This window comes from Cibotium barometz, chromosome 46, assembly GCF_041138505.1.
Source record: "Cibotium barometz isolate CiBa-2024 chromosome 46, ASM4113850v1, whole genome shotgun sequence".
NCBI lineage: Eukaryota > Viridiplantae > Streptophyta > Polypodiopsida > Cyatheales > Cibotiaceae > Cibotium > Cibotium barometz.
In genome coordinates, this window is record NC_141091.1 from 719,606 (window position 1) to 735,171 (window position 15,566).

Below are 15,566 nucleotides of genomic sequence, written 5' to 3' on the forward strand. Positions count from 1 at the left end.
CAATTGTATGGAATCCCTGACTTGCTTGAGGCCTAGACATGATGGTATTTACCTTATAGTTCCAAGAACTGTGACTACCCGTATATACCGAGGATATAACTGGCAGTATATACGAGTAAATCTAAGACTTGGAATTATAAGCATTAATACTATCCAGACAATGAATTCGAATGTGGTTGATATGATTTTAAATTCTGGTTGAGAACTGATGAGTTGATTTGGATTCTGATTGAAAAATGAAGATTCCTGAATTTTGGTTTGAAATGTAATAAACTAAGCAAAACCACAATGAGAATGAATGGGACGAGTCCCTGTGGATGATGTTCGTGACTGGAATGACGTTAATGACTTCAGTAAATCACTATGAGATTAGTGGATTGTGCTGGTAGATTGCTCCTGTTAACACTTGACCAAGTGGATCAAGTTAAGGGATGTCAAATTAAAAATCTGTATAATTGAAAATTTCCATGAAGGACTGTTCAGATAGAAAATTTCCATGAAGGACTGTTCAGATAGAAAATTTCCATGAAGGACTGTTCAGATAGAAATTTGGGTCTAATGGACCATTATTGTAATAAGGATTTGAATGATACCATCTGAGTGAATTATTATCTGATGATGAGTTTGATATAAGGAATCTAAGTTATCCCAGAATTCTGTTGGGTTCACCAGACTATAAGGAACCCCAGAATCAGTTGGATCTTAAGGAAAAGAGTTCTCCTCTAATTTTGCACGAGATGAGGACATCTCGCGTTTTTTAAGTGGGGTAGGATGTAAGATTCCTCCCTCCGGCTTTTGAGGTGTGCAGGTGTAAAAACCTCCCCTTCTGATCTTATAATTATTCCCCTCTCTGAAATAAAAGAAAGATCCTATTTTACCCTGTTTTGGCCTAGAGAGAGAAAATGTCTAGAGGGAGGTAATTCAAAATTGAGATATTTTTGGATAAAAAAATCCTCCTAGTGTCTAAAATGGTTTCCCCTCAAAGTGATATTCAAAAAGAAATTTCCAATGTGCAATTGGAATAAATTGAAATCAGGAAAAAAGGACCTTAACCTAAGGGTCCAGATTTTATGAAATTTTTGAATTAAGGTTCCTATGGACCAATTAGATTAATCCAAATGTAGGGAGTAGATAAATTGAATAATAAAAGGAAATCCCCCCAAAAATGAGTAAATACTCACATAACATGAAGAGTTAACTAAGGACAAGATTATTAGTTAAAAAAGAAGAAATATTTAGAAGAAATGATGCATTTTTGAAACCTCAGTGTGGGAGAATTTCCCTCATGAAGGAGGCACATGTTTCACATGTGTGGTTGAGTTTTAAACTCACAAATAATGAGATATTTTCATCTCTCCTCTCTCCTGCTTCAACTAGATCCAAAAAGTAAGCTAAACTGGCCTAAAAATGGTCAAAAATTGACCAAACTAATCTGGAAAATTCTAGAATCAATTTGCTTGGTTAGAGGCTCACTTTTTCCTATAAATAAAGCCTCCCCCTTTGTAAATGGTTAATAGAGTTTTATGCATTGTTACTCTACTCCTCCCCAGAGCCAAAAACAATGAATTTATTGATAACTCATTAGTTTTTGACCATTAAATCCTCTTCAAAAGAATTGGTGGCCACTCCTGTTGCAAACAAGAGTAGATCCCTCAAACCATCAAGCCAAAGGAAAGCTCACAAAAATTTCATGTAAGCTAGAAATCCTACTTTTTCTTTATTCCATTTAATGGTTTTCTAATTTTTGTTTTCTTTCAAATGAAAAATGATGCTATGCCTTGTTGGAAAGGCTTTCCCCCTCTCTTCATTCTTGAATTCAGCCTTTCTTTATCCTAGATGTGTAATCAAATTGTTAGAATTAAACTTTTCATATTGTTTCTCTTTGAAAAGTGGAATTTGATTAGTTTAGAATGCTTTAAACCATTTGGGATAATTTCTAAGTAACTTGAGAATTTGATTAGTTTAGAAAGTGGAATTTGATTAGTTTAGAATGCTTTAAACAATTTGGGATAATTTCTAAGTAACTTGAGAATGAAAAAAATTGAAAAATGGTCAGCCATACAAAGGAGCTTATGGCAAAATTTTCTTAAATTTTGTGAAATAAGTTTTATCTTTTATTATTCAAAAAGAGTAATCCCCGTCGCTTGTGTATTCTTAAAGTGTTATTTTTATTCTATGCATAGAAAAATGCATATTAGAAATATTTTTATAATAAAAGTATTATTTTCATTAGAATTAATTTCTATGCATAGACAAATGCATATTGGGAATATTTTGATTATAAAAGTGTTACTTTCATCAAAATTGATTTTTATGCATAAATAGATGCATAAAAGATTTTTTTTATTATAAAAGTGTTACTTTCATTAAAATTGAATTTATGCATAAATAGATGCATAAAAGAATTTTTTTATATAAAAGTGTTACTTTCATCAAATTTTGATTTTGCGCATAGAAAGATGCATAAAGAAATTTATTTTTATTTCAAAAGAGTTATTCTCATCAATTTTGATTTTATGCATAGAAAGATGCATAAAGAAATTTATTTTTATTTCAAAAGTGTTATTCTCATTAGATTTGATTTTATGCATAAAATCAAAAGTGTTATTCTCATCAGATTTGATTTTATGCATAAAAAGATGCATAAAGATTTTTTTTTTAATTCAAAAGAGTTATTCTCATTAAAATTGAGTCCATGCATAGAAAGATGCATAAAAGATTTATTTTTATTTCGAAAAGTGTTATTCTCCTTAAAATTGAATTTATGCATAAATAGATGCATAAATAGATTTTTATAAAAGTGTTATTTTCCACTGAAGTTGTTTTTATGCATAAAAGTGTTATTTCCCACTGAAGTTGTTCTTATGCATAAATAGATGAGTAAAGAATCTTTATATCAAAAATAAGAATTCTCTTACATTCTATAAATAGATGTGATAAGATGTGATATGAATCAGATAGATGAGAATGAATAGAGAATAGAAGTGATGAGAATGAGAGGTAAATAGATATGATGAGATGTGATATGAATCAGATAGATGAGAATGAATAGAGAATGGATGTGATGAGAATAGAAGTGATGAGAATGAGAGGTAAATAGATGTGATGATATGTGATGCGAATCAGATAGATGGGAATGGAAGGATGGATGGATGTGATGAGAATAGATGTGATGAGAATGAGAGGTAAATGTGATGAGATGTGATGTCATGTGAATCATGTAAATGAATGATATAGGATGTGAATGAATGTGATAACATGTGAATCAGGATGTAAATGAATGATATAGGATGTGAATGAATGTGATAACATCCCAACAATACGATCATCTACATATATGGTGATGATCACAATACCCTTATCACTCTTGCACACATATAAAGAGTGATCTGCATCTGCCATATGAAAACCAATAGTGACAAGATACTCAGAAATCTTGTCATGCCATGCTCGTGGAGCTTGCTTCAGCCCATACAAAGCCTTACGAAGCTTACATACATACTCTAGGTGACCTGTATCCTCAAAACCTGGTGGCTGATCCATATACACCTCTTCTTGCAAGTCACCATACAAGAATGCATTTTTTACATCCATCTGATGTAAAAACCATCCTTTAGCTGCAGCCACCGCAAATCACAACTCTCACAATTGCCATCTACTTTCTCTTTGCCTTTATGTGATGTTCCAACTACATTTTCAGGACTGGTATTATGATGCAACCTGCCACTCCATGGTTTATCAACAGAACCACTGGATGAGGACTCTCCTGGTCCACTCAATGACTGTGATTGCTGACTTGCATTTTGTGCAACCACATTTCCACTTACATGCCCCAACAACATTCTTTTGAGCCGCATACCAGCTACTCATCTCATCAAATACAACATCCCTTGACCTTTCGGATTCTGGAAACTTTTGACCTTTCACATTTCGATTTTTTTTAATCTTTTCATTTTCTCGGAACTGTTGGCTTTCCGTATTCCGAGGAAACCATTGGGATTCCAAAATTCTTGACCGTTCGTATTCTAATGTGTTCGGGGTAAATTAAAATTTTCAAAAAATTCTTGAAAATTAGTGAAAATTTAGACAAAGATTATTTTAAATTTTTGGAAAATGTGGGATTGGTGATTGGCATGTGGTGTGTCCATTCGGACACCCGTGACCATTTAAATTTCTTTAAAAATCTATTTTTTACCCCAAAATTTAAGAAATCCATTAAAATTATAAATTTTCATTGGATTTGAGAATTGTAGAGCGGAATTGGAAATTTCGTGTGAACGATGGGATTCTCATGAAAATTTAGGAATATTCTAGAAATTATTTTTAGAAATCCTAGAAATTGGTATTTTTAAAATATCAATGGTATTTTGGCAAATATAATTGCTAAAAAATTTCTGAAAAAAATATAGGTTTGGAATGCCATAAGATATGTTCGATGGAATTCAAAATTACCTTATTTTTTAGGCCCTAGAAAATTAGGAAAAAATAAAAAAATCATGATAATTCTTTTTTCTCGAAGAATTTAATATTTTTGAGGGTTATTTAATGTTAAAGTACGTTTTCACGTGCTGACATTAGATAGATGCGAGTTATTCGCATATCATTAATACAATTGTACTTTGTATTAGTAGTTATTTTTGTTTGGATTAACTCTAAACGATGTTTTCATGATTTTTTACCATTGTTTAGCCATTCTTTTTGGACATGTTCCTTACTTTCTTCAATGATGGCTAGAATCTACGTTCAAAGAGTGTCTCACCTTTGACACTTGTCCATGATAATTTATTTTGCACTTGTTTAAGTGTGGTCTATGCTTAATTTCTTAAGCCTAAGATAAATTCTATCATGGGTTAGTTGATATGTTTGTTTTGGTGGATTTTATTGGATGTTTTCCAAGTTTTATATGGACTCATCAGGTTCTGCCTAGATCACTTGTATCTAGGGGTTTTTTTAATGAGTGCTACACACATGTGTTTCACTTTTTTACTTGGAGTTTTGTTTGAACAACACCACATTTATATACTCCGGATTGATGAGTTGGCCACCAATTTTAATGCTTCTTTTGGCATGATTAATGACCATTAGATAGCATGCATTGATTTTTATGATCAACTATGGTTCTCATGGATTTGAGGAGCTTCTATGCTTTTATCCATTGTTTTATAAGGATCTTTTAATCTTTTGGATAATATCATGTGCTTTGAAGGTAGCATTTGCCTTCGTTTTTTGCACATAATTTTGAGCAAAACCATGTTAACTAATGGAGTGGTTAACAATGGTAGAGAAATAGGTTTTGGGTTTATGGTTAGTATATTATGGTTGCAAAACCTTAGAGTAGGTAGGGATTCTGTATAAGAAACATAATAACAAAAAAAACACCCACATGTGCGACACAGAAGACAAAAGCCCAAAAGCCCAAAAGAAAGTTTGTTCTCATCGCATGGGTAAACATAATGAAAACCTGATGATCCAAAGAAAGTCAGAAGATGAAACAAATTCTAGTATGCTGCTAAGTGAGGATGAAACAAGTAATTCCTAGAATATGGTAGGAAATTCTTTTCTAATTATGTACTCGAAAAGAGTTATTCCTTGATGTGGTCTCAGGTATATATAGACATGTTTTAGTATGTGAAGGTCTAGGATAAGGCCATGTTATTCCTTTTATACAGGATTTTATTCATATTTCCTAGACGACATACTAGGGAGTTTCAAATTGGTAAGGTATGTATGGGTGGTATTATGGTGGTATGTGACGCTAGCGATTCCTCGCATATATTATCTTATGGGATAGTTTGGGCTCAAGATTGTTGCTTTGCTAACATCACTTGGCATGTTGACCTCAACATTCAAAGACAATCTCATTCTTTTTAATTCACTTGAAGTTGTAGTGTAGGAATTCTCTAGATAAACTTCTTTTATCTATAGCCTGCATGTTTTGATGAGTGTAATCTCGTCGGCATATTCACTTGAAATATTTTTCTTTAGAGTTCAACAAGTTTATCTTATTGTGTTCGGATTAAGGAATTTTGGATTCTTCCTTTGTTGGCATTTCTTTCTCTAGTTCCGTACTTTAGGTGATTTATACAGTCCACGTGATGGTTTACGGATGAACATATGTGATTCATCGAGACGATGACTCATTATGTTGATATGGGTAACTCGGGACGCCGAGGATTCTCTGTGCAGATGTGAATATGTCGAGCCACTTATGGATCCCTGGTTCCTGCTATGTCTTCCTATTTTATTCCGAATGGTTTACAACAAGGAAACTACTTTCAGTATGAATTCCTCTGATCATCCGCAGCGCCGCCTGATGGGCAAACAGAGCATATGAATCAGATTGTAGAGAATATGCTTCGTGCATATGTCTCTGGAAAAGCATCAAATTGGGAAAAGTATCTTCCAATGATGGAATTTGCCTATAATAGTTCTACACATACGGCTATTGTTTTTAGTCCATTCATGCTTATGTATGGGTATCAACCCAGGGCACCTATTGATGTTGGTCTTAAGGACATTGAGCTTGATGGATCGAGGGATTTCTTGCATGACATGTAGGAAATGCTGACCGAAGCTCGAGATTCTATCAGGAATGCTTAGGATAGGGCACGATTCTATGATGCTGATAGAGGATGCTCAACTCGATCTTTTGAACCAAGAGTGTTGGTTTATTTAAAAGTTCCTAAAGACTCTCAGACTTTGTCAACAGGAAAATTCTTGAATTTATCTCCTAGATATGTGGTCCATTTCAAGTTATACATCAGATTGGCACGGTTATGTAGTATGAACTAAAATTGTCTCCACATGTTAGAGTTCATCCAGTCTTTCAATAGATTGAAAGGGAAATTGGGAGGTAAGGAAAACACAATTACTCCTCAAAGAACTCGTTGAAATCAAATATTTATCCTATAATCCACATGAACCCTAAAAGGTACTTGAATTCAGGGAAAGGAAACTTCATAGTTGACTAATCCCTGAGGTTAAAATTAGGTGGAAAGATAGGGAAATAGAGGATTCGACGTGGGGGTCGGTTAAGAATGTTCAGCATAGATTTCTTTCTTTTCATTGCAAGAGTGCAATGTTTTGAGAGAGGGAAATTATGTTATATGCACATTATGTGTGCATATACTAGGAGGCTAACCCACATTAGGCTTGTGAGTATGGGAGCATGGGAACAAGCTCTAGTGGAGCATGGGTTAGGACTAACCTTAAGGGTTGAGGTTAGGGTCAAGCATCCAAGGGTCACACATGGGAAATGAAGAATCAACAGTCACTTGAGGGTCCTCCTATATAATAGGGACATGGGGCACACTTAAGGGATGTTATCTTGAGGCTAGGTTATGTTATGTCCTCTTTTGTAGAGCATTATATCTACTCACCTACCATTTCACACTATAGCTATATGCTGCTGGATTGGAGTCATACCTCTTAGTGGTATGGGATATCAAGGTAAAGGTATGAGGTACTTCATTGTAATTCATGTGTGCATCCCTTGGGCTCGGGGGTGGTTGGGTGGATGAGTTTATATATGATTTGAGTTTATACCTGATTTATGCATGTTTATGCACAACAATTATCTAGAGAGATCATAGGGTTTTAACATGCAGAGAATCGAAACTCACCCGCAGAGCAGTGCTTGTGAACGCCTACGAATTGAGAAACGGAGGTCCAGACGCGCCCGAATGCATTTTCGACCCAAAAAATCTTGTCCAATAGGATGGTATAGTTGCCGTGTAGCTTTCCTCCCATGAAGAAAGATCCTCAATCGGAGTTCGTTTGCCGGTGCCTCCCAAAGAGCTCCCCACAAGGGTATAGTAGCCAACACAAAGGGGGAAGAGTAGATGAAGCTCTTACCCTTGTACCGCTTCCTGTGCTTCTCTTGCTTTGCTGCTCAGCCCTTGGCATGAACCAGGCTCTGATACCATGAAAAGATGCAGGGGAGAAGAGAGCTTGAGCTCTTGCAAGCACACACACACTCACACAAACAAACCCTAGAAGAGAGCACACAAGGTGAGGCTGAAAATTCTTCTTCTTCTTCACACAACAAGAGAGGTCTACAAAGAAGATAAAGTGACTAACACACATAATAGATTATATACAAACGGTCCATAATGTGAACACGTTAAGAGGAGTGGGTAAATGTGGACTAGTCGGTGTAGTCTAGTTGTAGAATCTCTGGTGAAGATATGTCGATGCCAGCTACCAATCTCGCCAATGATATAAATGTCAAACGGTCATGCAGGCACCTCATGAGTGTTAGCTCATGTTGAGCTTGACATCTCAACAAGGAGAACCCCACCCCATGTTGTAAAATGAAAGAATGGCACATGCCCAAGAGCTTATTTTGCGAGGAAGGTACAGGTTCTAGTGCTAGAGCAAGTGGTCGAGTATAAACCACTAACCCCACTAGAGTATATCCTAGACCCTATTCTTGAGCCAATCATAGATCCATTGATGAGGGAATCTCAAAGTTTATCCACAAACATAACCTATTATGGGGCCTCTTTCTTTGGAACCAATCTATCCAAGCCCCACATTTCTTAATACAGTGAGGGAGGACTTAGTGGGAGGTGAAATTTGGCCTTCCATGGGTTGCCATAGCCAATGAAACATATTCTTCAAGATGATTGATGACTTTATCTCGTCACCTTCAAAGGCACCACCTCCTAGGGAAGGATCAATGCACACACCTTATACGTTATTAGGTCCAATCCCACCTCAGAGTCAATATTGCTCGTGGGACATAGTAGGCCTCACAACCTTCTTGTCCTTGGAGGTCGGAGTTCAATAAGTTCTCTTTTGTGAGGAAATTAAAACTTCCAGAGAATTGTCACATTAGATGAATAGGCGTTTAAGGGCCATACAAATGAACCTTAAGCTAAGGAGGAGGAGGACTAACCGTGCCCCATTGAGCACCCTCCCTCCCTAGCCAAAATCAAAGGACACCCAAAAATTTGCATGGACAAGCTACTTGACACTATTTTGAAAGCAAAAAAATGAATGCAATGTCACCTATCTTGTACAAGGGCCTTACAGTCTCCATGATCTTGGATGGTGGTGCTGGTGTGAGCATAATCACCAAGGATTATTGGGAGGCCTGGGGAAGCTCTCCACTCATAGTCCACTCGTAGTAGGCAGCACAAGCCTTGTGGGAAAGCTTGCTGAGATGAGACACAACCAAACCCTTAGTTGTCTTACAAGAGAAAAAATCATGACTTTGGATTAACCTTGCACCACACATTTGTGTGGTGATGGATTTTCCAGAGAAAATGGTCATACATAATGATCCTTGGAAGACCTTACATGAGAGAAGCAAGGATGGTTCATGATTGGAAAACCAATCGCATTTATATATGCAAAGGAAACCAATCCTTTGAAGATAAACCTAAATACGACGAAGATTCATCCCATGGGTTGAGGCATTCTCGGTAATTAGTTTGACACAATAGTCTGAGAACCACTTTAGCCAACATGTGTAAATGTTGCAATAATAGGTTATTGGATAGTGAAGATGAGAACCAAGACTCTTAGAGCTTGACGACTTTGAGGATTGGGTCCATGTCCTAGCAACCATAGACACTCTTTCACAAAAGCTTGGAATAAGATTTGCACTATTGGACAGGATGGAAATCACCTCCCTCTTCCTGCTTAGTGTAGTATCCCTTTTTTGGGAGCCAACAATGACTTTGATCTAGTAGTAGCTAGTATTTCATCTCGTGAGGACTCCTCTATACAAGGATCGTCAACTTTTGCATTACCCACAGTCACCCCCGGCCAAGAAGGAGAAAATTGCATAGAAAGCCTAAGAATTATCTTATCCCCCACAGATATTCACCAGCATCATTGAGGCTATGGACTCACACAAAACTTACACTCAGCAGTGGGAAGATGACCTAAACAATGTCACTATTCAGACCAAGACAATGGTCTATAAAGTGACAAGAAACAAGCTAAGCTCTACAGAAGCGGCCAGACAAAAGCTTAATAAGTTCAAGGATGAGGTAGAGAAGGAAGCAAAAATAAAAGAGAGCACTGAGCCTCAAGAGGAAGATCAGAAGCAAGTTCCCAAGCACTTTAAGTCCTATAACATTGAGGACATAGTGGTACATGGTGAGAAGGCCCAAAGAAGCCTGGGCGGAGAGCCACATGCTTCATATGACCACCCTACCAAGGTTAAGGAAATAATTCTCACTGGCCTAAGTGAATAACCCAAGCTAATATTCATTGCAAAATATCTAACGTCTAAGCAAGAAAGAGAATTGATAGCCTTGCTCAAGGAATTTTAAGATGTGTTCGACTAGAAATACACTAGCATGAAGGGAATTCCTTTGGAAGTGGTGAAACACACCATCTCTGCATGAAGGCACAAAACCATCCAAATAGAGAGCATATCACATGAATCCCAAGTACGGTTAAATGGTAAAAGAGGAGCTAGAAGAGCTCATTGATGCGGGATTTGTGTATGAAATCAAGCATACCAAGTGAGTGTTGTCGGATAGTGATCGTTGCCACCAAAAAGGACGAAAAGCTTAGAGACCTGAAAAGGTTAATTCTGCGACAATTTACGATCACTACCCCCTACGTAGACCACATGTTGAAAAGAGTCACCGGAAGCTCACAGCTTCTTGGATGGCTTCTCTGGCTACAACCAAGTGATGATAGTTACGGAATGGGAAACCTAAACATACCATGTCATCCCATTCAGCATGACCAACTCCCCCGCCACCTTCCAATGCTTAATGTGTATAGCCTTCAAGGATATTCTTCAAAAGATCTTGAAGATATTCATTGATGACCTATGTGTGCACTCCAAAGTGGAAGGAGAATCTTGTTCATCTTTTGCTAGTCTCTGAGAGGTGCACACTCTATCTCCCATCTCACTAAACCCACTGAAAGCTTGACAAAATCTGAAGTGTTGTTCCAAGACCGAATGTGTAGAATAATAAGTCGGCGAAGCAAGTAGGGTGGATGGGAATGACCAAAGCATGTCTACGAGAGGTCATAGCAATGACAAGGAGATCAAGACCACCAAGCCGAGTGTACTTACATAACTTGCAAGCTTAAGTGGACCTCATAATGTAAAGACCAAGAAGAAGCACATTCAACTAACACATTGAGAAACACAAAAACCTTGGATGTAAGTATCCGAAGGAGCCATTTTTCAATAATTATATTCAACCATAGGATGACACATGGTAAGCCTGCAATGGTTTTCCAAGATCCTAGAGGGTAACTTTATAAAGGGGTTTCTAAAAAGTGGAATATTGATTGGCTAGTTATCTTTTTGGTTTGATTATGGTATTACCATTATAAGAATTTGTCAATAAGATGTACGGTGATTCCTTTCATGAATACGATGTCAGTTCTTCTTGATCGTATTATCTCATTACATACTATGAAGAGAGAGGGAGAGAGAAAGAGAGAGAGAGAGAGAGAGAGTATAAGTGTCGATTCTCATGAGGGCTATCAATCCACAACATTTTCTAGCGAGTGCCTATAGAAGATCTATAGGTGATAGCTGGCAATCCAGCCTTGATTCTTTTTTGAGTCCAAGGGAGGAGTAGACTATTAGCTAGTGAGCTAAACCTCGGGAGAGCACATCTAGCATCATGGGTGCTAGCTAGTCTCTAGTGAATGCTTTGTCACAAAGGACCGTGTACAACCACTTAAACATCGTCATCCTTACACACTATCTCCAAGAACAGTTTCTTAATAGATGAGAACAAGATCCCAAGTGATCTTAGAGTTACCACCACTTGTCAATTACAAGGGGCTACAGAGATTTATGGGACATGTAGGTATTATAGAGAATTCATCTTCTTGTATGCTATATATGCTAAACCTTTGTATAAGCTACTTATTATCTTTGAACAAATAGATGAATGTCAATGCGCATACAAAAAATTGAAAGGTATTTGCAAGCGCACCCATCCTAGACCCCCAATTGGGATCTAATTTTCCATGTGCATATTGATGCCTTCAGCATTTACTATTAGATGCATGTTATCATAGCCATGGGAGCATACCATGAAATCTCCTGTGACTTTTTTTAGCTATCATCAACTCAATGATGTTGAATGCCACTACACAAACTGAAGAGAGGGGTTGGCCATGGTAAATGCTGTGAATTATATGTTGGCCTACCAGATTTTTATTTTCTTTGTTTACCATCAAACATTTTTGTATTTGGTGAATAAGCCTTAAACCATAGGGTGCATCAGTGGATGGTTTCTCATTACTTTGGAGTTCAGTCACGATTACCATGTGAAAGGGGTCCATGTTGACCATCTTTCTAGAATTACAAATGGAGAAACCCCTCTAGGAGTGAAAGATGATATTCTCGATGCTCCACTATTCCACAATGACCATGTAGTAGAATGGAGTGAAGACATCACCCCTTCTTGGCCAATGGATTTTCCTTGAACTGTCCCATCAAAAAGGATAGAGCCAAATGCCTCATTAGGAAGACATCCCCTATCAATTGATAGTAGCAAGAATGATTTACAAAAAGGGTCAAGACAACATCACAAGGAAATGTGTTCATGAAGATGACTTTGTTGCGATTCTAATCCCATTCTGGCATAGGTGGAGGACACTTGGTGTGGGGATGGCACAGCTGCCCGCCACAAGATTCTTTAGGCCGAACTTTGGTGGCCTACACACTTCGGAAATGGTGTTGAGTTTGTCAAATGCTATGATGAATGCCAAAGGTTTTCCACAGTCCACAAGAAGGTCTGAATTCCCGTAGCCCTTGTAATTTTGAAATAATCGTTTGACAAATGGCATTTAGATTTTGTGGGTCCACCAACAACTGGGAACCCAGGTGCATCGTTATCACATAATTGTCGCTTGGATATTTTTGGCTTCTGAGGTTGTGCAGAGATGGTGAGGTTCTTGGGACCTAAATGGACGGGTTCCCTTCATAGAATCCTTGGGCTTCTAGTAGTTTGATGATGATTCAATGGGGCTTGGGGTTTAGGTAAAACTCTGATGCATGGGGCTCATACTTGGCAATCTCTACTCATACTTGGCAATCTCTACTCATGGTTGGGCTTTGGGCCAAATGGTGGTTGTCAAGTCCTTGCATGAGTGTTGTACCTACCTTAGCTAGCATACTTGGTGGGTACACACTCCTTCTTGGTGACCACCTTGAAGGGTGGTTGAGGTTAAGGTTTGGGGGGTGGTCTTTATCTCTGTTGATGAGGTTTTGGTTCTCCCATAGGGTTGGAGGGGGTGGCTGGCAAGGCAATGTGAGAGTGTAGTGTTAGAGGTTATGTGATGTGGTAGCATGTAAGTGGATATGACAAGGCTTGGAATGTTCATAGGTTTAGGGTGACCTTGTTCACCAAAGGTACAATAACCATTCTGAAGAGGAGCTTGAGCATTGTGGCCCCTATTCCCCAGCTAACGATACAATCCGTGGCCACATCATCTATCCCCTTTCGAGGATGGTGCTCTATGAGAATCACATAAGACTTACACAAGCAAGTTTAGATCCAATAAGAAACTCCACTTTAAAACAATTGATGGTCATGGAAAGAGAATTATTTACCCGCGGTAATGGTAGTTATGGCAGAAGTTGTGAGGGCAGGTGCCCTAATGAGGTCCACGTCTCCCAAGATAACAAGCTATGGTGGCTGGCCCCGATGTGACCACCAAGGCTGGCCATGCCTCTGGATGGTCTTCGTAGGGAAACTCTAGCTCAAGATGAGCAAGTTCCATAGGTGTTTCTATTTCGGCCACATCGTGGAGATCAACTAATATACAAAGATCAATGGCCTCTCTAGATATTATTTTATCGAGCAGCCGTCTCTCGAGGCATGCCCTCCATTATTCATTATCAGCCTCCCATTTTTTCTCTTTTTTCTCTTAGATTTGGAAGAGCATGTGTAATGAAACAAAACTAATGTCCAAAACATGTAAATAATGGGTCATGGGCAAGGCTACCATAAATAGAGCCATGAGTTCATTGTAGGGATCTTTTGGTCATTCCTATCTTGGACACTTACATATTATCTTGGCTCTTTTCTTGGAGATGGCCTTTCATGGTCTAGGGCTCATGGCAAGCTTGATAGCCATCCTCATGGGGCCAGAGGTTAAATCACTTAGGCCTTATGCACATACCTTTTTTGCTACATGTGCATATGGATTTCTTCTCTTTTCATCATAATGACATGGATTTCTCATATGTGTTTGATGCTCATCAAATGGATGCTAGATTCGGACTTTATGTGTTGATTTCTTGATATTTGGTCTAGATCCATTTCAATTGATATCAAAGCATTGATGGCACACAAGTGATGTATGGAGTTTCTTTTAATAGTCACTACACTTGGGGGAGAGCAAGAGGCAGTGCATTGCAAGTTGGAGTGCAATATGAGCCCAATGGAACCACTTTTGACAATGCCTGCATAGGTACTAAACCCTAACTCAGTCAAAGCCCAATAGGATTGAAGTTTAGGTGTTTACATAAGCTCATATTACTCCCTTAGACCTACATAAAAAGCCTTTAACCTCTCCGTTTCAATATCGTTTGGGTAGTCAAACTTAGGTAGTTGACTTTGACCCAAAAGTCAAAACAAAGCATACTTGCACTTTGACTTTGGTTAAACCCTCTTAGGCATAGTTAGTACTCATCTTCACAAGCTCACACACTAAGTTTCATCCAAATCCGATGAGTTTTTGGATATTCTATAGCTTGATTTCCATTTCAATTGGTCTCAGAGCTTTGATTTTGATCCACTTTCTTGAAAATCTTGAGTTTTCTTGATTTTTTGGATTTTCTTGATTTTCTTGAAAAAAAAATATTAAGAAGATGGAAGATGGTGAGATTGCATGAATTTTGTTTCTTCCAAAAAAAAATTTCTAAGACGTATGGACAAGATCTGGATATCGGATCAATCTCTTGGACCAAATCTAAGCATAGGACCAAATTTTAAAATGTTGTGGACCAAATTTAAACTAAGTGGGAGTGATTAGTGATAATTTTTTGATAATCATGTTTTTACTTTCTCTTCCACTTTTCTTCAAGCTTTCCATGGCTAGGGTTCAACACAGTAACCGTTTTCACACACAACCTTGGGGCTTTGGTCAGGGACATCTTTAGCAACACATAGAGCACCATTTTGAGATATTTTTGAAGCTTGGAATTTTTTTATTTTTCTCCCTCTTCCCTCGAGTCAAGAAACCCTAGAAATGGTGTTTTCTAGCTTCCAATTTGTTCAAGAATCATTAGGCACACCATATTATGAGTGATCTTTGCTTTTGTGACCATATTATATGTGAATTTGACTCCCCAATCCCACTAGGAGCTTGCAGCGAATTCAACCTATGATGAGGTTTCTTTCACATCCATCAATTGCTTGGTGCAAGGTTTGAAGGCTTCCATAGCTTAGCATTGCTATTGGGAGCTTAAAGAAGGCATTCTTGGAGTTTTCATGGTGATTTTGGAGTTCTTGGGAGCTTTCTTGAAGAGGGCCAAAACAGAGAATAGGCTTCACAAATCTACAAACGCACCCTAGCTCCATGTATGCTGGAAATACGAAGTCGATATTAGCAGCAGTTAA